The 26050-nt window shown below is 41.4% G+C and overlaps 1 protein-coding gene across 3 annotated transcripts in view; it reads left to right on the top strand.

Moving 5' to 3' along the window:
* The window catches only part of LOC127184827 (protein FAM156A/FAM156B-like), a 90265-nt gene that overhangs the window by 14092 nt on the left and 50123 nt on the right, over window positions 1–26050 (top strand). Inside the window, exons 2-3 of one of the 3 annotated variants that reach the window (XM_051141220.1) lie at window positions 5204–5314; window positions 6933–7069. The gene's annotated coding sequence lies outside the window, so the exon portion shown is untranslated. Of the gene's footprint in view, window positions 1–5203; window positions 5319–6932; window positions 7070–23538; window positions 23657–26050 lie in introns of those variants that run through there. The other 2 variants (XM_051141219.1, XM_051141224.1) reach the window with 2 other exon arrangements.

The following is a 26050-nucleotide window of genomic DNA, read 5'->3' as shown; positions in this document are numbered from 1 at the left end:
GAGACTTGAGAGGCAGAGGTCAGATGTTAGGGAAGGAAGGCTCCCCTTTCTGAGGACTAGGGCAGGGCAGGAGAGGGGATGAGGGAGGGGGCTACCATTGGGATGTAAAGAATTCAAACTGCAGAACAAGCAACTTATATTGCTAATCCTACTACATGGGGATAGCTCTGGGAGTGGATGAGACATGAATGTCTAGGCATAGCCAAAGCTTCTTGTTGGTCAAAGAATTCCTGTGACATATTTAGATGTCATTCTTTGAATTGCATGAATAAAGATTTACAGATGTCTTTCTTCTGCTCATACAAAGAGCAGAGAACGAGCCTTAATTGTTTTGTGCTTCTAGCACACCTCATACATTTAAACTTTTAGTACTCTGTAATGCTTGTGAGAAATCATAATGTTTTCAGAACAAAAGAACTGGACACTGACCCTGGATCAGACTTGACAGGATTAATTTCTCTCAGCATGCTGGGCACTGACATCCTGCATTCTTCATGTTCCAGCCCCAAGTGCTTTAGTTTCTGTGCCTCATCAGAACAAGACAGCTCCCAGGACAGCTTGGAAGAAAACTTCCAGTACCAATTGGTCCAGCATTCCAGACTGTCCCACACAAGACTTCTATTTAGCCTGAAATGTCTTAACATTTAGAAACTGAACCACAAATGGTACTACTAGCTTGTTTTACCATCTTCTGCAATTTTATTTGGGTCCCTTAAGGGAGTGATGCCCCATTTCCCTTAAGGGGGCTTGGGCAGGTTTTTGGTTGCTGTCTTGGGTTATAGATGTTTGTTTTCATTGGAGGTTGGTTATAAGTTACTATTGGTCATATTCAGAGAGATAATCAGAGAGAAAATGAGGTTGGACTCAGGGCTATCTGTCTTTTCTTTTATCTTTATTTCTTAGGTTTGGAGATAGGGCTTGAAAAGAAAGAAGGGGGAATATAGAAATATATAGGAATGATAGGACAAAAAGTGGATTATTGAGTCTACTCCTCATCTCAAGGCCCTGTTACTCACAAATAAGATTATTTTTAATTCATTGGTAGAGAATTTTGTATATTGATGCTTTTAATAGTTTTTATTTTTTTACTACATCTAGTGTTTTCATTATTATGTCTTGAGGGGACTTTTCTAGTTCCTTCCATTTGGTGTTCTGTAAACTTCTTGTACATTGATAGGCATCTCCTTTAGTTTAGGGAAATTTTCTTTTATGATTTTGTTGAAAATATTTTCTGTGCCACTGACCTGGGACTTTTTTTTTTCTTTCTATTCCTGTTCTTAGATTTAGTCTTTTATAGTGTCCCAGATTTCCTGGATGTTTTGTGCCAGCAGGAGTTTTTTAGATTTAACTTTTTTTGACCAATGTATTCATTTTTTCTGTCATATCTTCAGTACCTGAGATTCTTTCTTCCATCTCTTGTATTGCATTGGTGAAACTTGGTCTGTAGTTCTTATTTGAGTTCCTAAATTTTTCATTTCCAAATATTCCTCAGTTTTGGTTTCATTTATTCTGTTGCCACTTACTTCAGATCTTGAATCATTTTTCTTTCTTTCCAGTGTTTGTGTTTTCCTTGATTTCATTAAGGAATTGGTTCATTTCCTCTTTAAGGACCTTTATCTTGTGTACAAAGGCTATGGTAAGGCCTACTGGGCTGTAGTGCAGCAGACTGTTCTGCCTGTTGTTGATTGAGGTTTTATGCTGCTGTCTTGGCATCTGGGATGGGAAGAGTGTACTTCTAGATGCTGATGTCTGCTATTGTCTTTGTTGGGTGGGGGTTTTGTTTCTTGGTTTCTGTTCACTCTCTCGATCTTAGGAGAGTGTGCTGTCTGTGGAAAATCTTCTGGGGTCCTGATAGGTGTGGAGGATGAGGCCTTTATGTAATATGTGGTTTTGGGTATTGGGACCTGACACTTAAGAATGGGCATGGAGGGCTTTCACAGAAGGGGGAAGCAGGGTGTTCCCTTAATTCATACCCTGAGGGCAGACAGCATTTGTCGGGGAGGGCGGGGGGCCGGGGCACAGCAGAGACAGCAGAGGGTCTGGTGCAGAGCTGGAGATGAGACTGGGGCATTCTCCTTGGAGGAATGGAGGGAGAGGTGAAGGTTTGCAGTCAGCCTACCTGCTTATCTGACTGGAGTTAAGTTGCATTTTTAAGTAGCATGTTAGTTTTACCAACTATCTATTTGTATATATGCTTAAAAAGAAAACTATTAGTGCACACATATGTAGCTGGGACAGGTCCCATGATGAAGAAAGTGAAGAGGCTTATCCATCACGCTCTGTGCTAACTGTGCAATTTCTCTAAATACAGGACACTCAACTGTACATTATCGTAGTAGGAGTTTGTATTCATACTCTCCCTCCAAAAGTGCAATGTTACCACAAAGTGTTAAATATATTAAAAAGATTGTTTTCCTCCTCCTTTTGAGTTTTGGCTCAGGGTGGTCTAAGAGACCTCTCCAAACAATATAGAGCATTACTATTTTCCTTGGAGGCCTCCAGGACTTTAACGTAAGTTCCTATTGCTGAAGAAAACACATATTTCAGACTGGAGACCCAGAGGAATTGAGCTGGATGACCTGATAACCTCTTCTCTATGGCTGGCTCTCATAGTATCAGAAAGAACTGCCATGGGAGAAAAGTAATCAACAATCCTACCGGATGTAAAGCCTATCAGGTATGTGAATGGCCAGAAAGATTCAAAGGTTCAGTAGTGGCACATATCTTGCGTGTAACCAAATGCTACCTAGTTGGACTTGAGGCTCACTCAATAGGAGGGATTTCATGCCTATTATTATAGACTTAGCTAGCTATTTATTGATGGCTGATAAAGCCATGGAACCTGGAGGACAGCCTACTACTGTCAGTTTCCTAAAGTGGTATAATATTTAACTGCATTCTCAATATTTATCTGTATACCCATAGAAAAATGTAGAAGCTTCTTTTGACAGCAGATGAAAATTATTGCAAAGATCTATAACTAGTCAAAAGTACAAAGGAAAAGTGACAGTGTGGTGCCCAGCCCTAATCAATACATCTACAATACAACCCCTACACCTAAGACTCAGGGACCATCTTAAGAAGGAAGAGTGAGCAGATAGCTTTTAAGTGCCTGAGGACGGAAGTCTGCTGTGAGATGTGCCTTCTCTATGTGACAGGGAATCAGCACCCATGATGTCTCAATAATATGGTCACCTAATCAAGACCTAAACAAGGGCACCACCAGTGACCATGCTAGTGTGGATGGGGGAAATTTCAGAAGGCCACAAAATTAGATGCAGAGCTAAAGGCAATTTAATGACTGCTGAGAGGAGAGTAAGTCTTTCCAAGTGATGAACCCCAGCCCCCCAATTGTTTATCCAAGCCCAACTAGTTATTCTTTTTTTTTTTTTTAAGATTTATTTATTTTATTTATTGCATATGAGTGCTTTATCTGCAGAAGAGGGTATCAGGTTACATTATAGATGGTTGTGAGCCACCATGTGGTTGCTGGGAATTGAACTCAGGAACTCTGGAAGAGCAAGTGGCACTCTTAACCACTGAGCCATCTCTCCAGCACCCCCCCTTTTTTTTTTTTTTTTAAACAGAGCTTGCCTCGGGTTTATTTGTAAAAACAGCATAGGACACTGGTCATCTGTGAATAGTGTGTAGGTAGGTGTGTCACACCAGCCCATCTGTCTTCACATTGGCAGAAGCCTTTTCTATGGGGCCTTCACAGGGGCCTAGGCAGCTTTTGGAGCCTGAGCTGGGGCTGAAGCCTGGGCCAGAGCTGGAGCTGTGGCTTTCACCTTAGTTTGAACCTTGGCCTGAGGTTGGCAGAGCCTATGACCCTTGTTCATGTAGCTTCGAATCTGCTTCCCGAGCTTGGGATGAGGGATGAAAACAAGCCACCTGAGTTCGCAGCTGGGGCCCTTTAGCATCTTGGGCTTAGTGGCCTTAGGCTTCACAAGGACTGTAATGGCCTCTTCAAGGGCACTCATTGCCTTTGCGTTGTTTGCCTGCATCTTCTTCAGGCCTTTCTTGTGCTTCTTGGCGAAGCGCCTGTTCCTCAGGACCTTGGGGTCAGCCCCTTTAAGAGATTCCTATCTTTATGACTGGGATTTCTTGATGCCATTTCTGTGCCATTTGCGAGCTGATTGTGTGTGGTGTGGTTCTTGGACTTGGCCATGTGTTGCATGGTAACCAGCAGCTCTCTCAGCGCCTGGGACCGGACGAGCCCAAGTTGTTATTCTTAAAAGTATATACATTTGAGCAACACTAAGTGAACTCAACAGATTTTATTTATGTATTTTTATGTTTACATGAGTACATATGTATGTAATGATAATAAAGGGGGAAAGGTCATGAGTTGAAGAGGGGGCACAAACAGAGGTGGAGGGCGAAGAGGGAATGGTGGAAATACAGTAGCCATACAAAATTCTTTTTAAAAAAACTTTAAAAAATTGAGTTCCTCTATACACTGGTCCCCTTCACCCTAAACATTTAGATGCTTCTTATTTGCCTCTCCCACAACTCTCTCCCCTCACCAGACCCCTACTGCTGGTGGTCCTGTCTCCAAATAGTACTTTGTTTTCATGAAGGGTGTGTGTGTGTGTGTGTGTGCATTCTCCTTCCTCCCACACTTTACACGTGTTCCTCCAATTTCATAAGACACCATTTATACTGTCATGTCATACACATGTGAACATAAATATGTGTGTACCTAGGAGACATAGTGTGATATTTGACTTTCTGTGTCTGATTTATTTTGCTTACCACGATTTATTATCTCCAGTCTGATCCATTTTCCTTGAAAATGTCATGATTTCGCTTTTTTTCACAGCTGAATAAAATCTCACTCTGTGTGTGTGTGTGTGTGTGTGTGTGTGTGTGTGTGTGTGTGTATCACGTTTTAATTGCTGCTTACAATTACAGCTAGGTTGATTCCATTTTCTTGGTACTCTGAATAGCACAGTGATAGATAGGGATGGTTAAGTGTTGCTTGCTGGCTTGGTGGTGTGATCACCAAGGGTGTATAGGTCTTTGTGTGCTGCCTTTGATCCCTTTAGAGCCCTGGTTCTCAACCTTCCTCAAGCTGCAACCCTTTAATACAGCTCCTCATGTTGTGGTGACCTCCAACCATAAAATTATTTTTGTTGTTACTTCATAAGTAATTTTGTTACTGTTATGAATCATAATGTAATATCTCTGTTTTCCAACTCAGGAATAGTTGAAAAAAAAAATGACCTTACAGAGAACTGAAATAGATAATAGCTGGGGTGCCAAGGTGGGCCCATAAGAAAAATCCCAGTTTGAAAAGCAAAGGCAATGAGCAGTAAGTAGTCTATTTTATCCTCAGTTCCAGGCTGGCACTAATAGTGGCAAGGAAAAGAATCCCTACTGCAAGTTTCTGCTGTTTTTTTAAAACACAAAGGGCGGGGGAGGAGGTGTATTTGTTCATTGTGCTATACAATATTGCCACCTCGTGGCCAGAGAAATTGAAAATCACGTACATCCCGAGAAAATGGTTTCCTTTCCTTATTTAGGACTAATGCTGAGAGAAAGAGCACAACACCCCTGAGAAAGAAAGGCTGAAGTAGCAGCCTACTCAGCAATGTGGGCGCGGAATTGGGCTGTTAGGGTCAGCAGTGTTCGGGGTCAGGGGGTGCGGGAGGGCTTGTGCTATAATGAACAAGCTGATCGAAAGTGGGGCTGTGTGGGCGGTATGATAGATTCAGCTGCCCGAACCCCTTGCCTTATAAAAACCTTGAAACTACAAGAGAACAAAGGCAAAGTCAGGAAAATGCTCACGACTGTGCCACCCAAACCGGTGGCATTAGCCAATCCAAAGACTCGCTATCTCTGTCCATCTCCTAAGTCCCGGACTTCCTGCTGCTGTTGCTATGGCTCCGAGGGCGGGACTAAGGAAGGCCGGTGCCGTTTACCCCCGCCCCCCCATCCCATCTACCTTCCCTAGTCCTTGCTTTTTATAGCAGTGACACAAAAAACTGAAGTTTTTGCTTGTCATTAAATTTAAGTTTCTATGACCAGTAGATGGCATTGTTACCCAGTTCTTGCGCCCGGCTTTTGTTTCTCCCCCGCCCTTCGTGTTTGAAAAAAATGCAATCACTTCTATTTTTTCTGTATTGCAATGCCTTTGTTTTCTCAGTCTTCCTGTCTTGGTTGGAAAAGGCCTGCTAGCCTCCAAGAAGTGAGTTTGCTCTTTCTGAACTGTTTTACTGCCTAAAAACCACCGCCTTTGCTTTTCAACACTTCTCCCCAACCCTTATCCCCAGGTTGGATGGCATAAGCACTCCAAGTCTGTGTTGGCCTTCTCAGAAAGGTCTTAACAGTCTTTTCTTAACTAGTCCTTTTATCTTGTTTTTTAGGGGGGAGGAAATAAACTTCTATTTATTTATTTTTGTTTAGCACATTTCTATTTTTTATTAAGTATTTTTAATTTTTACATATTCATTTAACCACTTGGCAGTTTTACAGAAGTTGATTGATGCAAATATTTACAGGCAGTTGCATTATTGCGTGGTCAGTATTGATTATATTTTGTTATAATTGCATTGGTTCTTTTCATGTTTACCAGAACATTTAAAATACGTGAACATCAGTATCTGAACCACAGCTTTATTTATGAAATCATTACAGTGACTCTCAATGGCATGTATAATTGCTGAGAGAAACATTAAATTTTTCCCTTATTATGTTTAATGTTTCATTGTATTAGTAAACATTTAGAAAGAGTGGACAGTTTTTCTTCTTCTCATGTAACAATTTTGTTTAATAACTGATTTTTTAAAAACAGGAATAAATTTTAACTCTGTTTCTTAATGGTAGGTATCATAAAATATTGTTTTGCTCTCTTCCTCATCTTTAAAGAAAATTCCAGCATAGGAACCGATCCGTGCCTAACAATTATATCTCTGTTTCTCTCTCATTAGAAACATCTTTGGGGAGATGGCCCAGTTGGTCAAAATCTTTGTTATTCATGAGGACTTGAGTTCAGATTACCAGCGCACACTCATGTAAAGCCTGGCATTGTGGCATGTGTGTAAAGTGAAGGTGTGACCGCTTCAAGGTATGGTTAAGGGAAGGCTTTCATTGTATGTCTGAGGGAGAGTACAGCCAGAGCAGGAAGGGAAAGCTGTATATTAAACATGGCCAGCAGGATAGACCTGGCTATGAGGGTTTGTGGGAGTGAGAGATGAGGACCAAAAGAGAAGACCAAAGGACCAAGAGAGCAGGCATGGCCAAATGGCTGGCTTATATAGGAGTGAGAAGCTGCAGGGGAGGGAGGTCCATGTGCTGGAGAGGTTAGTGTAGGGGTCTGGCTGAGAAGAACCATGGGGATTGAGTCTGGAGGCCAGGAGGAGCTTTGGTATGGTCCGAAGCACCACAGAGAACAATTTGTGAGTTTCTTTTAGGCTTGAGAACCTGGATCTGTATGTAACCCTATTGTTGGGTGAGTAGAGACAAAAAGCCTCCTGGGTTTTTCTGGCCAATGAGTTCCAGGATCAGTTAGAGACTCTGTCTCAAAAAATAAGATGGAGAAGCACACCTGTCCTCCATAGATACTAACACACACCCCAAAAGAAGACAACAGCAGCAGCAACAAAACCCTAGATGCATTATTGTCTAAACAATTAATGCTCACACGGTCTCCTGATCTACTGTATCGTCCCTGGAAAAAAATGTAGACTAAATTTTTAGGTACGACTTTTGTTTTGGTTTGGGATGGGGCTGGTGTTAGGATTCTGCTTCTGTCTGCCTGCTTGTGATGCTACTGCTTACCTGCCACGATGGCGTGTCCCTGCCCATGGCCATATAAAAGGACAAACTGTCCACATGTCCTCCTTTCTTACCCCTTTCTGTCTCTGTCCCCTCCTCCCCTCCCCTCTTACTTTACTTTCCTTCTTACTCTTCCTGTCTCTGTTTCTGTCTCTCTGGGGTACCCCTACCCCCTTTACTTCTCCCCCCATGCACATTTAATAAACCTCACATAACATAATCTCTACTTCCTTATATCTATCATTATCTTATTCTCATATGTAAAAGTAACTATCTCTTGTTTCTTCATATCTCTGCATTTTCCCCCTTTGCTCTAGAAATGAGACTAGTTAGGTTTGAAGATATAGCTCAGTTATTAGCCCTCCTACATAGTGAGTATATGCAGTATATGACTATGTGCCTGGAAGGCTAGAAGAGGATGTTGGGTGTCCTGCTTCATCACCCATCACTCCCCACCTGATTCCCTGGAGACACAGTCATTGGACCAGTAGCTAGGTTGACAGCCAGCAAACTCTAGCACTTGTGGCTGTTGTGAGTGCTGGCAATTTTTTATCTTAGTTCCTTGTACTTGCATAGAAGGATCTCTTATCCTCTGTATTTAAAGATGTATAAGCCTGTTCTGTTTTAGAGTGAATGTGATAAAATATCTTATTTAAAAATATTCACTGCAGAAGGGTCTGGAGAGATGGCTCAGTGGTTAACAGCACTGGCTGCTCTTTCAGAGGACCCAGGTTCAATTCTCAGCACCCATGTGGTGGCTCAGAACCATCTATATAACTCCAGTTCCAGGGGACCCAATGCCTCTTCTGGACTTCATGGGTACACTTGCACATGGTGTAGAGATGTATATTCAGACGAAGCCCTCACATAAAATATAAGAAGATAAAATAAACTTAATTTAAATAGTCACAGCTGATAGGCCTTCTTGAGTTTTCAGTTTCTGTCTTTGCCTAGAAAAGGCCTCATACCACCTGTAGGGAGATCAGTCAAGAAACTGTGGTAAATTCCTCACTTAATCCCCCCCGCCCCCTTAACGCGGAAAGAACATACTGTACCTATATATCTAAAAAAACCAAAAATAAACAAAAAACAACCAAACAACCCTCCATTCACTCAGATTTCTAGAAGTAGAGATGCTTTTCTCTGTGGATGGACACTCTGAAAACACGGCATGCGTTAATGTTGCAATGATAGTCTATTAGATTTCTTGTTTTCACAGCCTTGACATTATTTATAAAGTCAAAAACCACTTATATTATTAATGACAGCAGTTGGAGGCATCCAAATTAATCATGTGCTACCAGAAATTGCAAATACTTTTCTCGTGCTTTGGTTTCTAATTGTGTTTGTGGTTTGCTGATGTTTATTTTTCAAATTTTATTTATTTACTTAAACACTTTAAAGCCTAACCACAGCCCCTTTCCTCCTCTCCTTCGAGTCCCACCCTCATGTTCCCTTCCTCTATCCCCTTTCTCCTTTTTCTCAGAGAAGGGGAGGCCCCCCAAGGGATATCAACCCACCCTGGCACCTCAAGTCTCAGCAGGACTAAGCACATCTCTTCAGCAGAGACCTGACAAGGCAGCCCAGCTAGGGAAAAAGGATTCAGAATCAGAGACAGCCCCCACTTCCCTTGTTAGGGATCCGCATGATGACCAAGCTGCACACCTGTTATATATGTGTAGGTGGTCTAGGTTTAGCCCATACATGCTCTTTGGTTGGTGGTTTAGTCTCTGTGAGCCCCGATGGACCCAGGTTAATTGACTCTAGATCTTCTGGTGGTGCCCTTGGCCCCTCTGGCTCCCTCTTTCCTCCTTCCCACTCTTCCACAAGACTTTTCAAGCTCATCCTATCATTTGGCTGTGGGTCTCTGCCTCTGTTTCCATCAGCTGCTGGATAAAGCTTCTCAGAAGACAAGCTAGGCTCCTGTCTGCGAGTATAGCAGAGTATCATTAATAGTGAGAGGTTGGCTCTCCTCCATGGGGCGGGTCTCAAGTTGGGCTAGTTATTGCTTTGCCATTCACTCAATCTCTGCCCCATCTTTACCACTACACTTCTTTGTTTTCTTTTAGTTTATTCACTTTACATCCCAGCTGTATCCCTCTCCCCAGTGTTCTTCCAGTCCCACCCTCCCTCCCTTACCTGTCCCCTAGTCCTCAGAAAGAGAGAGACCTCCTCCCCTACCATCTGACCCCGGCCTATCAGGTCTCATCTGGACTTCCTGCAAACTCTTCCTCTGTGCCCTGGTAAGGCTGGCCCACCGGAGGCAAGTGATCAAAGAGCAGGCAACAGAGTACATGGCAGAGATTGCCCCTGCTCCCCATATTATGGAACCAACATGGAGACTGTGCTGCCTATCCACTGCATCTCAGCATGGGGTCTAGGTCCTCACCATGCATGGCCCTCGGTTTGTCCATTAGTTTCTGAAGCACCCTTCTGGGTCCAGATTTGTTGCCTCTGTTGGTCTCCTTGTAAAGCTTCTGTCCCTCTGCCCAAAGTTTGGCTGTGAGTCTCAGCATCTGCTTCAATCCCTTGCTGGGTGGAGTCTTTCAGAGGACAACTATGGTAGGCTCTCTTCCTGTTCCCTCTCTTCAACCGCTTCCAGTGTCTATTTTATTTGCCCTTCTGAATGAGGGTTCTTTATATATTTGGATATTAGGCCTTTGTTGGATGTAGGGTGAAGATCTTTCCTTTCCCTTTCTTTCTTTTTCTCTGTTTCTTTCTTCCTTCCTTCCTTTCTTTCTTTCTTTTTTTCTTTCTTTCTTTCTTTCTTTCTTCCTTTCTTTCCTGAAGGTCTTTTCCCAGTCTGTAGGCTGTTATTTTGTTCTGTTTACAATGTCCTTTGCCTGACAGAAGCTTTTTAGTTTCATGAGGTCCCATTTATTAATTGTTGATCTTAGGGCCTCAGCTGTTGGTACTCTGATTAGGAAGTATTCTCCTGTGCCAAGGCTTTCCCCCATTTCTAACAGAGTTAGTGTGTGCAGTGTTGATCCATTTCAACTTGGGTTTTGTGCAGTGTGATAAATATGGAAATATTTGCATTTTTCTACATGTAGACATCCAGTTAGACCAGCACCATTTGCTATCTTTCTTTCATTACATGGCTTTGTTGTCAATCAATTTTCCATAGGTGTGTGGCTCTTCAATTCAATTACATTGATCAACCAGTCCATTTCTATGCCAGTATTATGCAGTGTTTATTACTATTGTTCTGTGGTATAACATGAAGTCAGGGATGGAGACATCTCCAGAGGTTCTTTTGTTGTACAGGTTTTCTTTTTTAACCTATTCTGGGTTTTTTATTTTTCCATATGAAGTTTAGAATTGTTCTTCCATGGTCTATAAAGAGTTCTCTTGGCCTTTTGATGGGGGTTGCTTAGACTCTCTAGATTGGTTTTGGTAAGATAGCTGCTTTTACTCTGTTGATCCTCCTGATCCATGAGCATGGGAGATCTTTCCATCTTCTGATAGCTTCTTCAATTTCTTTCTTCAGAGACTTGAAGTTCTTGTCATACAGGACTTTGACTTGCTTGGTTAGAGTTGCACCAGGGTACTTTATATTATTTGTGGCTATAGTTTCCCTTATTTCTTTCTCAGCCCATTTGCCATTTGTATACAGGAGGGCTACTGATTTCTTTGAATTGATTGATTTTATATCCAGCCAGTTTGCTGAAGATGTTTATCAGCTGTAGGAATTCTCCGGTGAAATTTTTGGGGCCATTTATATATACTATCATATCATCTGCGAATGGCAATATTTTCCCATTTGTATCCCCTTGATCTTCTTTAGTTGTCTTATTGCTCTAGCTAAAACTTCAAGTAATGTATTGAAGAGATATGGAGAGAGTGGACAGCCTTCTCTTGTCCCTGATTTTAGTGGAATTGCTTTGAGTTTCTCTCCATTTAATTTGGTGCTGGCTATTGGCTTGCTGGATATAGTCTTTTTTATGTTTAGGTATGTGTCTTGTATCCCTGATCTCTCTAAGACTTTCATCATGAATGGGTGTTAGATCCTGTCAAAAGCCTTTTCTGTATCTAATGAGATAATCATGTAATTTTTTTCTTTCAGTTTGTTTATATGGTGGATTACATTGACGGATTTTCATATATTAAACCACCGCTACATGCCTGGCATGAAACCTACTTGGTCATGGTGGATGATATATTTGACGTGTTCTTGGATTCAGTTTGCGAGTATTTTATTGATTATTTTTGCATCAATGTTCATGAGTAAGTTTGGTTTGAAATTCTCTTTTCTTTTTTAATCTTTCTGTGGTTTAGGTAGCAGGGTGACTGCTTTCATTGAACGAATTTGACGATGTTCTTTCTGTTTCTATTTCATGAAATAGTTGGAAGAGTGCTGGTTTAGCTCTTTTTTCTTGTTTTTTTTTAAAATGTCTAGTTGAATTCTACACTAAAACCATCTGTCCCTGGGCTCTTTTTGGTTAAGAGACTTTTAGTGAATGTTTCTATTTCCTTAGGGGTTATAGGACTGTTTAAACTGCTTACCTGATCTTGATTCAACTTTGGTAAGTGAACTTTATCAAGAAAATCATTCATTTCCTTTAGATTTTCCAATTTTGTGCTATATAGGCTTTTGAAGTAAGACCTAATGATTCTTTGGATTTCTTTGGTGTCTCTCGTTACGTTTCTCTTTTCATTTCTGATTTTGTTAATTTAGATACTCTCTCTTTGCCTTTTAGTTAGTTTGTCTAAGAGTTTGTCTATCTTGTTGATTTTTCCAAAGAACCAGTTCTTGGTTTAATTGAGTCTTTGTATTGTTCTCTTTGCTTCTAATTTATTGATTTCAGTATGATTATTTCCTATCATCTACTCCTCTTTGATGTGTTTGCTTTTTTTTTCCTTCTAGGTCTTTCAGGTATGCTGTTAAGTCGCTAGTATGAGATCTTTCCAATTTCTTTATGAAGACACCTAGTGCTGTGAACCTTCCTCTTAGCACTGCTTTCATTGTGTCCCATAGCTTTGGGTATGTTTTGACTTCATTTTCATTAAAGTTTAGAAAGTCTTTAGGCTTTCTTCTTTATTTCTTTCCTGTTCCAGTGGTCATTGAGTAGGGAGTTGTTCAGTTTTCATGAGTTTGTAGGCTTTCTATTGTTCTTTTTTTGTTTGTTTGTTTGTTTGTTTTGTTTTTCAAGACAAGGTCTCTCTGTGTAGCCTTGGCTGTCCTGGACTCACTTTGTAGACCAGGCTGGCCTAGAACTCACAGCGATCCGCCTGCCTCTGCCTCCTGAGTGCTGGGATTACAGGCATGCGCCACCACGCCCGGCTTTCTATTGTTGTTGTTCTTGAAGTCCAGCTTTAATCCATGGTGGTCTGATAAGATACAAGGGGTTATTTCAGTTTTCTTGTATTTGTTGATGCTTGCTTTGTGACCGAATATATCGTCGATTTTGGAGACGGGTCCATGAGGTGCTGAGATGTTAAGGATTGAGAGGTCATTTTGGTTTATTTTTCTTTTGATAAGTATAAAGTGTCCTTCCACATTTCTTTTGATTAATTTTGGTCGAAAGTCTATTTTATTAGATACTAGAATGGCTACTCCAGTTTGTTTCTTGGGTTCGTTTGCTTGGAAAACCTTTTTCCAGACCTTTACTCTGAGGCAGTGTTTATCTTTAAGCCTGTGTCTTTTTACTAGGGAATTGAGCCCATTGATATTAAGAGATAAGACACAGGCTTAAAGAATAGATTTGAAAATAGGACCCATCATTCTGCTGCATACAAGAAACACACTTCAGCAATTTCTTCAATTATATCTTCTACACCTGAGATTTTCTCTTCCATCTCTTGTATTCTATTGGTGATGCTTATGTGTATAGTTCCTATTCTCATCCCTAGGTTTTCCACATCCAGGATTTCCTCAGATTGTGTTCTCTTTATTGCTTCTATTTCCATTTTTAGGTCTTGAACACTTTTATTCCTTTCCTTCTCCTGTTTGATTATAGTTTCCTGTAGTTCTTTAAGGGATTTATTCAATTCCTTCATCTGTTTGCATGTATTTTCCTGTATTTCTTTGAGGGATTTGTTTTCCTCCTTTAAGGCCTCTACGATTTTCATAACCTCCTATTTAAGAGAGTTTTCTTACACTTCAGGTGTCATAGTGTCTTCAGGACATGGTGTGGTAGGATAGCTGTTTGCTGGTGGTGTCATACTGCCCTGGGTTTTGTTGCTTGTATTCTAGCCATCTGGTTCTCTCTGTTGTTAGCAGGCCTAGGAGACCCTCTGCTGATCTTGTCCCAGGTGAATCTCTGCTGGCTCTCTGCTGTCTGTGTCCCAGATGGGTCAGGCAGATGGGAGTCGGCAGCAGAGGGAGCTCTAAGCTGAGTGTTGCTGCTTTCCAGACACCGTTTGGGACACATCTTTGTTATTGTCATCTGTTATACACAGCACAATCGATGGCTGGCAACACCAGACTGTAGGCAGTAGGAGTCTTCCTGGCTAGTCTTCTTTTGAGACATATGTAAGGTTGATGGTCAGTAACAATATATACAAAGGGCTTATGATTTAAATAGTAGGTGTTTCCTTTGTCCAAATGGGTACAGAGAATCCTGAGCTAAGGAGAAAATTGTGTTTTATAACCCAAAGAAAATCAGACTGAAGGCAGAAGGTGAACGAAATATGATACACCTAGGAAGGAATACTGTCTCTTTAATTAGCTATTGTGCTGGTTAACATTTATTATTATTTGCTTAAATTTTTTTGTTAAGCCAATAAATTATCTGGGAAGAGGGAACTTTAATTATAAAAACCTATAGCAGGTTGAGCTGTGGGCAAGCCCTTGAGGTCCTTTTCTTTATGACTACTGTGGGAGGGCCCAGCCCACAGTGGATGGTACCACCTGTGAGTAAGCCGTCCTTGGTTGTATAAATAGCAGGCTGCTGCTGAGTGGCAGTGGCTCACACCTTAATTCCAGCACCCAGGAGGCAAAGGCAGGTGGATCTCTGTGAGTTTGAGGCCAGCCTGGTCTGCACAGAGAATCCCTGTTTCAAAACAAACAAACAACAAGCCAAAAGCAGACTGAGCAAGCCATGGGAGCAAACCAATGAGTAGCATTCCTCCGTGGTTTCTGCTTCAGTTCCTGCCCACAGGTTAGATTCTTGCCTTGGTTTTCCTTAATAACATACTGTAGAATGTAAGCTGAAACAAACCCTTTCCTCAGCAAGTTGCTTTTGATCATGGTGTTTTATCCCAGCAATAGAAAGCCAACTAAGACAGCTATAAAATAATACACCCTAGAAGTCCCTCCCTCCATTCAGTTGCTTGCATCACCTCACTGCTAAGCTAGTCTTCTTTCTGAACTTCAGCCCTCTCCCTTCCCTGTCCCATCTCTCCTCTCCGGATGCTTGTCGAAAGCCTAAGCTTGCTTACCCTGAAGACGCCCACTCCAAGCTCGCTCTAAACCGCTCCACTTCCATCATTTCTAACTTAGAAGGCTTCACTTTCCCTTCTCTCTTTCCATCTCTCCGTTCTGGAGATCTCCAGCTTGCCTGTATGTTATTTTCTTTGTCAACCTCCAATTACATTACCCCAGAGTTTCCTTCTCAGTTTGTGTTTTGTTTTGTTTTGCTTTTAAGACATGGTCTCATGTAGCCCAGGCTGTCCTTCAACTTGTTTTACAGTCATAGTCCTGACTTGAATGGGGAATCCCTTTGCCTCTGTCTCCTGGGTGCTGGTATTACAGGCACTTGCCACCATGCTGGCTTGCTTTGTAATACTCTTTATCTGTGGGCACTAGAATGTGCAAAAGGTATCTGGTGTCTCCCAGTAGGCAGTAATGGCTTCACTGGCTGCAGTCCTTTGACTATTCCTACATGGAAATGTAAGTCAATTTTGCTTGAACACGTCCCTGACTTTTACTTGCTTTCTCTGTACTTTGGCAACTAGACTTCATTATCCTGTGGAGAGGGCTCCTTTGAGTTTTTGCAGAGGTCCTGGAGGCTTCCATGGCAAGCTGAGAATACTTTTTCATCCTTTCACTGTATTATTTATCATATATTCTAGGAAAGCAATTCACTCATTTTTTTTATCTGTTTCATTTGAGGTGGTTTGGCTTGGTTTCCTTCAGTTGAGAAAGAGTCTCACTTTGTAGACCTCACAGGTCAGGAACTCACAATTTCCGGCCTCAGCGTTATGAATGCCAGGACCACAGGCTGGTACTTCACCTGGTAATTCATTTCTATTGTAGGCAGTTTTCAATATACAGAAAAGTATAAATAAAAGAATACTCATATAGCTGGGTGTCATAGCACACCCCTGTGAGCCCAGCACTCGGGAGGCAGAGGCAGGCAGATCTCTGAGTTAGAGGCCAGCCTGGCCTACAAAGTGAGTCCAGGACAGTGAGGTCTACACAGAGAAACCCTGTCTCAAAAAAACAAAGGGCAACCCCCCAAAAAAACCCACCCCGCCAAAAAGAGTAGTCATAGCTCAAGTGTTCATATACAGTAATTTAAAAAAATATAGCAGTCACCTTAATTTTTTATATTTGAGATAGTAGATCGTTCAATACTGAATTCTGAAACTATATTTTGTGACATTTGTACTTTTTGTACTTTTTTGGAAATTCAAATTTGCCAATAGTTCAGAACATAAAATGTGGTGGTTGAATAAGAAAGGCTCCCACAGGCTCCCATATTTAATGCTTGGTCACTGGGAAGTCAGGAGCCTGGGGGGGGTGGGGCAGGGGTATGCAGTTAGGGGTTGGGGGGATAGGAGGATTAAAACATGTGGCCTGGTTGGGTGAAGTGTGTCACTAGGGGGTGGACTTTGAGCTCTCAAGAGCCCATGCCAGGCTCAGTCCCCGCCCCAATGGCCTGTGGATCAGGAGGTTGTTCCCAGCTACCGCTCTAGTGCTATGCATACTGCCATGCTCCCTGCCATGAACTTAATGGACTAACCCTCTGAAGCTGAAGGCAAGCCCCCAGTGAAATGCTTTCTTTTGTACGAGTTGCCATGGTCTTTGTGTCTCTTCACCGCAACAGAGCAGTGACTAGAACATATATCTTCTGCAACTATTCTTACATTGTTTCTGAAATATATAAAGAAATAGTCCATAACTGTTTTTTAAATTAGTTTTTATGCAAAGTCTCTCTATGTAGTCCAGGCTATCCGGGAGCTTGCTATGTAGACCAGGTTGGCCTCTGCCACTTGAGGGCTGGCTTGGATTAAAGGTGTGGGCCACCATGTCCAGTACTTTATAACAACAACTGTTAACAAATCTTTCCCATACTTTAGATAAGCTGCCTTATGTGGAGAGGTTAGGTAATAGATCCTTTAGCTGCTCTGTCCTCCAAACCAGGTCATGCTCCTTTTCTCTCAGTCTGCTAATCTGATTTGCCTCTAGTTTCCTTAGCAACGTCTGACATGATCTGTTGCTTACCACCAGGTGTGTGCCAGAGGGTCACACCTGCCATCTTGTCTCTCTTATACCCCCTTCCCATGTCTCTCTCTCTCTCTCTCTCTCTCTCTCTCTCTCTCTCTCTCTCTCTCTCTCTCTCCCCACACACACACACACACATGACCCACTCAGGCCCTAACTCTTCTCTTCCCTCAAAGAAATCTCTCCATATCATATAGGTTGCGTGGCATCTCATTCTTGATGATAGCAGCCTTGACCTTGCAGCTCTGGTGGAGTTATCTCCCACCCAAAGAAAGCTGCAAACTAAGTGGAAAGGCGAGGCCCCTGTGGAGTCTTATAGTGCCCATTTCTCCAATGCTCACTGTCCAGGCTCAAAGTGGCCTTGACTTAAAGCCCCAATTCTTACTAGGTGCCTTTCATGTCTTCATTACCTGTGGTATGTATGTTAGGCTACATGGCTCGGAATCTCCTCCCTCTCAACCCAATAGGAGGATGAAATGCCCTTTGTTCTTTGAAACTGAAGGTTTTTCCCTTTAGTATATCATGGCTGCCTATGGCTTGATGCTTTTAACTCTCTAAATAAAACTCCTCTGAAGGGTAGTAAGTCATCTTGGCTTTCTTTCTCCCAAACCTAAGACATCTTTTTAAATTGTCTAACAAAACTATAGACACAGAATTCAAGTTCTTTTGTTTGAGAACATTTGCCAGTGTCTGTGTCATTGCAGCATGCACATATCTTTGAGTTTGCTAGATGGAGAAGTGATTGTTGTTTTTGTTAGTTAGTTTGTTTGTTTGTTTTTGAGACAGGGTTTCTCTGTGTAGTCCTGGCTGTCCTGGATCACACTGTGTCGACCAGGCTGGCCTTGAACTCACAGAGATCCACTTTCCTCTGCCTCCCTGAGTGCTTAGGTTACAGGAGTGCATCACCACTCCCATCTATTGTTTTTCTTTTAATAGAACATCATTTGAATTGTTTAGGTTTAATATGTTTTAGTACCTTCAATACCTATATATTTACTTTTATTTTTTGTGTACAATGAATTTATATGGTTTCATGAGTACAATTGCAATTATAGATGTGGCTCTGGGTTCGACCTTCAGCACCATCAAAAATATGTCAATAAATGAATAAACATAAGTTAAGAAAACCATCCCTCAAAGGAGCATTCTAGCAACCATAAATTCCCAATGTCTCCTATGATACATTTTAGAAGTTGGGACGAAGCAGTCAGTCACTGGACTCATTGTCAATGCTGGCCTCACCATCCTCCAGTTAGAGGGGTGGGAGGGGAGGGAGAGAAGGAGGGGCGTAGAGAGAGTGCTTGATGATGTATACCTTTAATTTCAGCACTCAAGAGGCAGAGTTAGGCAGATCTCTGAATTTAAGGTCAGCCTGGTCTACAGAGTGAGTTCCAGGATAGCCAAGGCTATGTAGAAAAACCCTGTCTTGAAAAACAAAACAAAAACAAACAAACAAACCCCAAAAAGACAGACTCAAAAATGCAAGATAAAAGTGGTTTTTGCTTTGTTTTGCCTTTGACAATATGGGGCCCTGGCTCAGAACAAACCCTCAGCTCTAAGATTTCAAGAAGGGCCTGAGCAGATAGATTCCTCCTTTTAAAACCACTAACAGGTGGAAAGGTAAGGCCTACCCTTGGCCATGTGCTCTGGTGTTTCATTCATTTTGAAGCTTGCCAGCTTTTATTCTTAAAAGGACAAACTCAGTTTTAGCTATGATTTTTTTTTTTAGTAGAAAAGAACACAGACTTTGGAATCCAATTTTAGGGTGAGTTAGGAATTCATTCCCCTCCAGTTTCTAATGCTGTAACAAAGGAACACAATCTAAGGTTCTAGGAGTATTTACATATAGACAAATAGCCAGTATCCTATTTGGTAAAGTTATCTCATTGAGAATACATAAACCTGAAATACAAGGACTCAGATTTCTCTAGAGGTTAGTTTTCAGTGACTCTGTATATGTAGTTCGTATGCTCCAATGTGGTTTAGGTAGGACATGGGTTATACTGTGCACTAAAGTGACAGCAATAAATTAGCATTACCTTTTAACCATTTATTTATTTTTGAGGCAAGGTCTCACTGTAGTTCTGGCTAGCTTGAAACTTGCTGTATAGACCAAGCCAGCCTTAAATTCACTGAGATTCATCTGCTTCTCAAGTGCTGGGATTAAAGACATACACCATTACACTTGGCTAATACATTAGGCTTTAAAAGATGAAAGTTTTGTTCACAAATAATCTCTTTTTAGTTATTTATTTAGTCATCTTTTTATAGATACAGTTTCTTTGTGTAGCCCTGACTGTATGATAGGCTGGCCTTGAACTCACGGAGATTCACCTGCCTCTGCCTCCTGAGTGCTGGGATTAAAGGCGTGCGCCACCACAGCCCGGTTTACAAGTAATATCTATTTTTTAAAGTTTTATTTTTAATTTATATATTCACTTTACAGCCAGACTCTAGCCCCCTCCCTCCTCTTCTCCCAATCCCTCCCTCCCACTCTCTTTCCCCCTTCCCCTTGTTCTCAGAAAGGGGGAGCAACCCCTCCCCTCCCAGCTCATCAAGTCCCATCAGGACAAATAATCTCTTGAGGGAAGGGTTGCGTTAGTGTTTTACAATGCTGCAAACATTTAGATATGTTGCTTTCTGGTTGGCGATATTGACAAAGAAGGCCAAGGTTATTCATTTTCTGACTTCCTTTTTACTCTCATTTTACTTTCTTGTCTGGGGCACTAAGAAGAGGAAAATCTAGAGATCATGTAGAACAGTGGGTTTCATACAGTTGACATGAAAACCACAGCTCTCAATGTAAAGGGGATAAGAGACAGTTTCTTCTGGGGCCATTTTGAGTGACCTTGGCCCAGGAACACAGAATTAGGTCACCCTAATGCCAATGCCTAGTTCCAAAGTGGAAGCAGTTTCAGAGTTGTTTTTTTTTTTTTTTTTTTTTGGCTTGTTTGTTTGTTTGTTTTTTAAATAGTTTTACAGAACAAAGAAAGTCCTATATCAAGGCAAGTTTAAAATATATTGGTAAACCAGAGAAATACAGTAAGGTGCGATGAGCTGTTCTATATGTCTGAGATGTCATCTGATGATATTCTTAGCTCTGGGCTTGGCAGAGCTTGTATTCTGCTAAGTTAATAGCTTCTAAGAGGTTTTTATTTATTATCATAAGATATTAGTTCTAAGTAAATAGCTTCGAAGAGATTTTCATTTATTATCACAAGATGTTTGTTCTAAGTTAATAGCTTTGAAGAGGTTTTTATTTATTATCACAAGATGCTCGTTCTAAGTTAATAGCTTCCAAGAGAGTTTTATTTATTATCACAAGGTGTTAGTTCAGATTCAGAGTGTGGCAAGGAAGGTTAAAAGTTGCTCAAGATGAAGCAATTACCCTCTGAACCTGCATAGTTCTAATCTCAATAATGCTGAAATCCCATTTGCTCCACCAGTCTCTGCAGACATAAACACCACCAGGCACAACTCCTTTTCAGGAATTTTAATCATAATACTCTTTGTTTAAATAAAAGAAACTTTGGAGGAAAAAAAAAAGCGCAATGCAAGGAAGGGTTGCTAAGCTAGATGCAGGGATCTCTACTGCCTGGATGCAACTCCAACTGGCTTCTAGTCATTACAGTTGAGGACATGACCTGCCCAGAGAACAAAGAGGCTTTACTCCAGGAAAATAACAAAGGCTGACATAGAAATGACTGTTCAAAATATTCCTTCTTTTGGTAAAGGGTGCAACCCACCCTCCTACCCCCACAGTGTTTTTAGGGTACAGGTAAAATCATCCAAAAAGGCTTTGAGATCCGAGGGTTAAGGGCTGTGAGGAAGACAGTGATTCGAGGCTGGACTGAGTGAGAGGAGCGCGTCCTGAAGACCTGTCTCGAGTTTTGAAAAGCTGTCTCATTTGCAGGTCATCAGCTCCATTCCTAGGCCTGTATTAAGAACTTTGGGCGGTACATCCGGCCAAGTCTTAGAGAGACTGGCAGCGACTTCAACGGCACCATTGCGCATGCTCAAAAATCAGCCAATCCCAGACCACGTTTGACAGCTTCCTTCCGGCCGGGGCGGGACTTCGGCTGCTGTTTCGCTAGGGCGCGGATGGGCTTACAGCGTTTCATCGGGGATACGGTTCGCTGTGCGTTCTTAGGCAAGTACGAGTGACTTTGGCAGTCTTCTCCGTTCCGATTACCTTCCCGAGCCTTCATTTCTACAGCTGCTGACTGAAGAGAAGCAGAAAAAAAAATTTGTCAGGTGCGGGTGAGTTTTAGTTTCTGTTGCCGCTAGATGGCAGTATTAACGCGCTTTTGTAATCTTGCCCACTCCACCCCGCCCTTTTTGCTTAAAAAAAAAAAAAAAAAAAGCCCTAGTCTTTCTAAATTATGCTTCCTCCATCTGGTTTTTTTTTTCTTCTTCTTCTTCTCTTTTTTTTTTTTTTTTGGCTTGCCAGTGGACAAAGGCCTTGGCTTTTGAAAATTGGCGCGCGTTTTCTTTCTCCTTGTGTTGGGCAGCCTAGACACTCCTGCTTCCCCGAAGGTCATTCTTTTCTTTAACTTGGATTTAGGATCTTTATAAACATCCTTGTTCTTTCATTTAACCATTTGCAGTGGGTAATTAAAAGCAGTTCTTATCCATGTCGTTATCATCCTGTGCTCCCTATTCATAGTTTATGATACTTGATTCACGGATTTTTTTCTTCCCATCCCTATGGGTATATTTTAAACACAGAGATGAGTATTTGCCTTATTGGTTTAACAACCTAAAAAAATTGAAATCACATTGAACCTTCCTGCAAGGTCTGTGTGTTAATTATTTGAAAAAGACAGGAGCTGCTTTGACAGATGGCTGAGCAGTCAAAAGCTGTTGCAGATCACCCTTCCTAGCACCTACCTTGGCTCCAGGTCAGATGCCTCTGGCCTCTATGAGCACCTGCACACACAAACACACAGAGAACTAAACAGTGATAAAAATGAACCTTAAAATGACAAAAAGACTTGAACATTTTTTCCAAAAGTGACAGAATCGTATAATAACTAATTTATCTCTTTATGTCAATGTCATGTATCATAAGCTGTTGTGCCTAGGATTGTGCCATACTTGGCTTTGCTTTCTGTTTGTTCACCATTGTATTTTCAGCTCAGCACCCATCAGAATAGCTGTGTGTTCTCAACCTCAGTATCTGTTGAACAAATGACCTGATTTCTTGAAAAGTGCCTGATTTCTTCAGGGTACCATTCTCTGTACATACAATGTGACTGAGTTAGATCAGGCCTCGTGCTGCAGGCCTGGTAGCACAGGCCTATAGTCAAGCCACTGGAGAGACTGAGGTAGGAAGGGCTGCAGTGCAAGGCCTGCCTGTGCTATAGAGTGAGTTGAAGGCCAGCTAGGACTGTTTAGTCAGACTGTCTTGAAATGTGAAGAAAGAGTCCAGAGAGCTGGAGATACTGTCTCCTGGTAGGCCGATGCCTAGCATGGACGTCAGCCTTGTATTAGATGCAGCAAAGCATTTTTACAAAGCAAGCATGTGATTAGACAGTGATGGACCAGCGATGTTGGCAAATTTTGGTACTCCCTTTACTCATCTGGATACCTTTGGTTACTGTGTCTATATCTGTGTACCACAGTTTTCATAAAGCAAGACTGCTAGCAGAACCTGCTTCAGAGGGTGGTGACCCACAGAGGTCAGCAGGCTTTTAGCTTGTGTCCTTCTTAAGTTTTATGTTTCTTTGAGCAGGTTCTCCATTAGCCCAGAGTAGCCTTGAAGTGGCTATTTAGTCTACCTGAGATGACCAGCGTTACCAATCCTCCTGTGTGCACATCTGCAAGTGAGGGAGGGCAATGCAAAGGAGGAAAGCGTTTCAATATATTTATTAAAGGTAATTCCTTTCTAAATCAAAAAGAAAGTTTTTGTGCCGACAGATATTGCCAACTATCCCCACTGCATTTTTTGGAGTAGATTAGATCCAAAGGCCAAACGCTGCATTCACTCTTGGAAGAAAGTTTCAGTACTCATCCTATGGGGGTTCTTGTTTACCATGCCTTTACTATGATTTTTAATAACAGATTGCTATAAGTATTAGAAGCTAGTATTTAATACAAATAATAGCCATTACCATATATAATTTACATTAAATATTAATTTGTTAAATTATTTTAATTCTAAAATGTTTAATAATATTTGTGCTTATATGTAACTGATACATGTTAACATAATAATAATTCTTAAATATAAATAATATATATCATTATTAATATTATTGTGGTCCTGGGGATTGAACCTAGGACCTTATACATGCTTGGCAAATGCTCTACCACTGAGCCCAAGTCCTAATTCTTTTTTATTTAAAACATTTTTTTAGTTTTTTTTTTTTTCCAGAAATGATTTCTCTGTGGAGCCCTGGCTGTCCTGGAACTTGCTCTGTAGACCAGGCTGGCCTTGAACTCAGAGATTCACCTGCCTCTGCCTCCCCTGTGCTGGGGCTAAAGGTGTGCACCACTACTTCCCAGCTCCAAGCAATTTTTAAAGGTAGCTATATTATTAATTTTAATAGTTACACATTAGAAATTAGCTACCATAGGTTACTGTGTTACAAATTCTTCCTCCTCTTCTTTTTTGAAAGTGAATTGTGTCAATTTATTAACAGGTAGGCAGTTTTTTCCATAGGAGGTAAAGTTTATTTAAAATGTTTCATAAATTTGAATGTCATCTTTATGTACAGAACTTAGCCATATAGCTGTATTGCTCCAATTTTAAAATATGTGCTGCTGAGGCAAGCACTGCTTTGCAAATCCTTGACTTTTTTTTTTAACTTTGCAGTTATGTTTGTCATTTCAGATGTATAATTTTCTTCTTCTTTTCTTTTCTTTCTTTGTTTCTTTTTTTTTTTTTTTTTCCCTGAGACAGAGTTTCTGCGTGTAGCCTTGGCTGTCACAGACTTGCTTTGTAGACCAGGCTGGCCTCAAAGTCACAGAGATCCACCTGCCTTTGTCCCCTGAGTGCTGGGATTAAAGGCGTGTACCACCATGCCTGGATATAATTTTTTTTTATAACCAAATTTATTGATCTTTTGCCCCAGTGCTGGGATAATATCTCGTGCTTACACTATGCAAGGTGAGTGTCTAACCACTGAGCATACCCTCAGCATTCACCCCATTTTTAGGGATTTAGTCATATGTAAAAAGGTGAAAGGATTCCCTCCCCCGCCCCAATTTGCCTCCTCTGTCACTTATTTTAATCATTGTTCTTCTTTTGAGTGTCTATTTACTCTGTCTAAACTCCCCATTAAAATGCCTTGAAGATCATAAAAAGGAGAAAAAGAAGGAAAGAAATAAGAAAACCCCCAGTAACTGTATAGGCATGTCTACCCTGAAGTACTTGGCGATTTTTGAGAGGATGTCCCAATTAGGTGTTCTTAGATAATCTCCTTACTTTTGTCTTTGTCTTTTTCTCTTCTCAGAAATGTCAGACCTATCTGATTCTGGTTCAGTAAGTTGCCCAAGCATGAGCATTGTTTTTAGCTCCATGGTAGTACAGATGGCCACTGTGGAGACAGGCCTCTACCTCAGAATGGATGGAAGGGAAGGCCAGGAGTTGCTGCTGCAGAGACCTCTGGGAGATGATGGAGCTTTTGCTGATAAGCAGGTGACAGTAGTGACTTCACTAGTCAGCTTTGTTTTGCCATTCCCCCAGAGCTGTGGGGCTCCACCTGCTTTCCCTGTCCTTTGACAGCTTGACTTCATTGCTTTCTCCAAAGGGAACCCTGATTAAAAGCAGCATAGGGAAGAAAAAAGATTTCCTTGGCTTACAATTTGAAGTTGACATTTGTTATAGTCCAGGCAGGAAGTTAATCATCACATTCACAGTCAAAAGCCAAGAAAGAATAACCATGGATCCTTGTGTGGCTTGCTCTTACACAACCCAGGGTAGCTGGCTAGGGAATGGTGCTGCTCATAGTGGGCTGGGTCTTCCCATCTCAATCAACACTCAAAACGCTGTCCTAAAGATATGCTCACAGATCAACCTTATCTAGATAACTCCTTATTGAGAGGCTCTTCCCAGGTGATTGGTGGTAGAGTATGGCGAGTTAACAGTTAAAACCATCCATCACAGTACTGTAAACTGGGTTTACATTTTTAGTTTTCTTTCTTTCTTTCTTTCTTTTTTTTTTTTTTAGGTTTTTGTGACAGGGTTTCTCTTTGTAATAGCCATAACTGTCCTGGACTCAGTTTGTAGACCAGGCTGGCCTTGAACTCAGAGATCCCACCTGCCTCTACCTCCAGAGTGCTGGGATCAAAGGCTTTTGCCACCACACCGAGCTAAAATTTTAATTTTCTAATTGTTTGTTGCTAATAAGTTCTACTTTTTTGTTTTTGGTGTTTGTTTGGTTTTGGTATGCCACTACTCACATTTTCAAATAGAGATACATTTACTTCTGTATGAAGATATCATATAAGATCTAAGTATTTTAAAATGAGCACATTGGGGCATGGAACACTACTCAATAGGAGACAGTGGCCTAGCATGTGCAAAGGCCTGGGCTCACCTCTAACAAACAAGACTCAAATCGTAAGTAAATAAATAACGGTAAAGGTTCTCTAGGATCAGTCCAGCAACCATAAACTTCTAACTCACCTCTTAGTATTTGGTACCTAGTATGACTGGAGTTGTTAGGGTCAGAGCCTGGATGCTCACAGCCACAACAAGCTATGTTTTGTCACTAGTGAGAAGCAGAGAAAAGACATTTATTTTATGTGGGCACATTGGGAAGAGGACCAGAGCTCTAGTGATGCCCTTCTGCCTGCGGCCACTTTCAGGGTTCTGGAGTGAGATTTAGGCTTATAAAGAGGGCAGGAGGCCCTACAGCCTGGTTAAGATATGGC

Source organism: Acomys russatus, chromosome X, assembly GCF_903995435.1.
Source record: "Acomys russatus chromosome X, mAcoRus1.1, whole genome shotgun sequence".
NCBI lineage: Eukaryota > Metazoa > Chordata > Mammalia > Rodentia > Muridae > Acomys > Acomys russatus.
The sequence above is the reverse complement of the archived record's forward strand: the minus strand, read 5'-3'. Positions and strand labels throughout refer to the sequence as shown.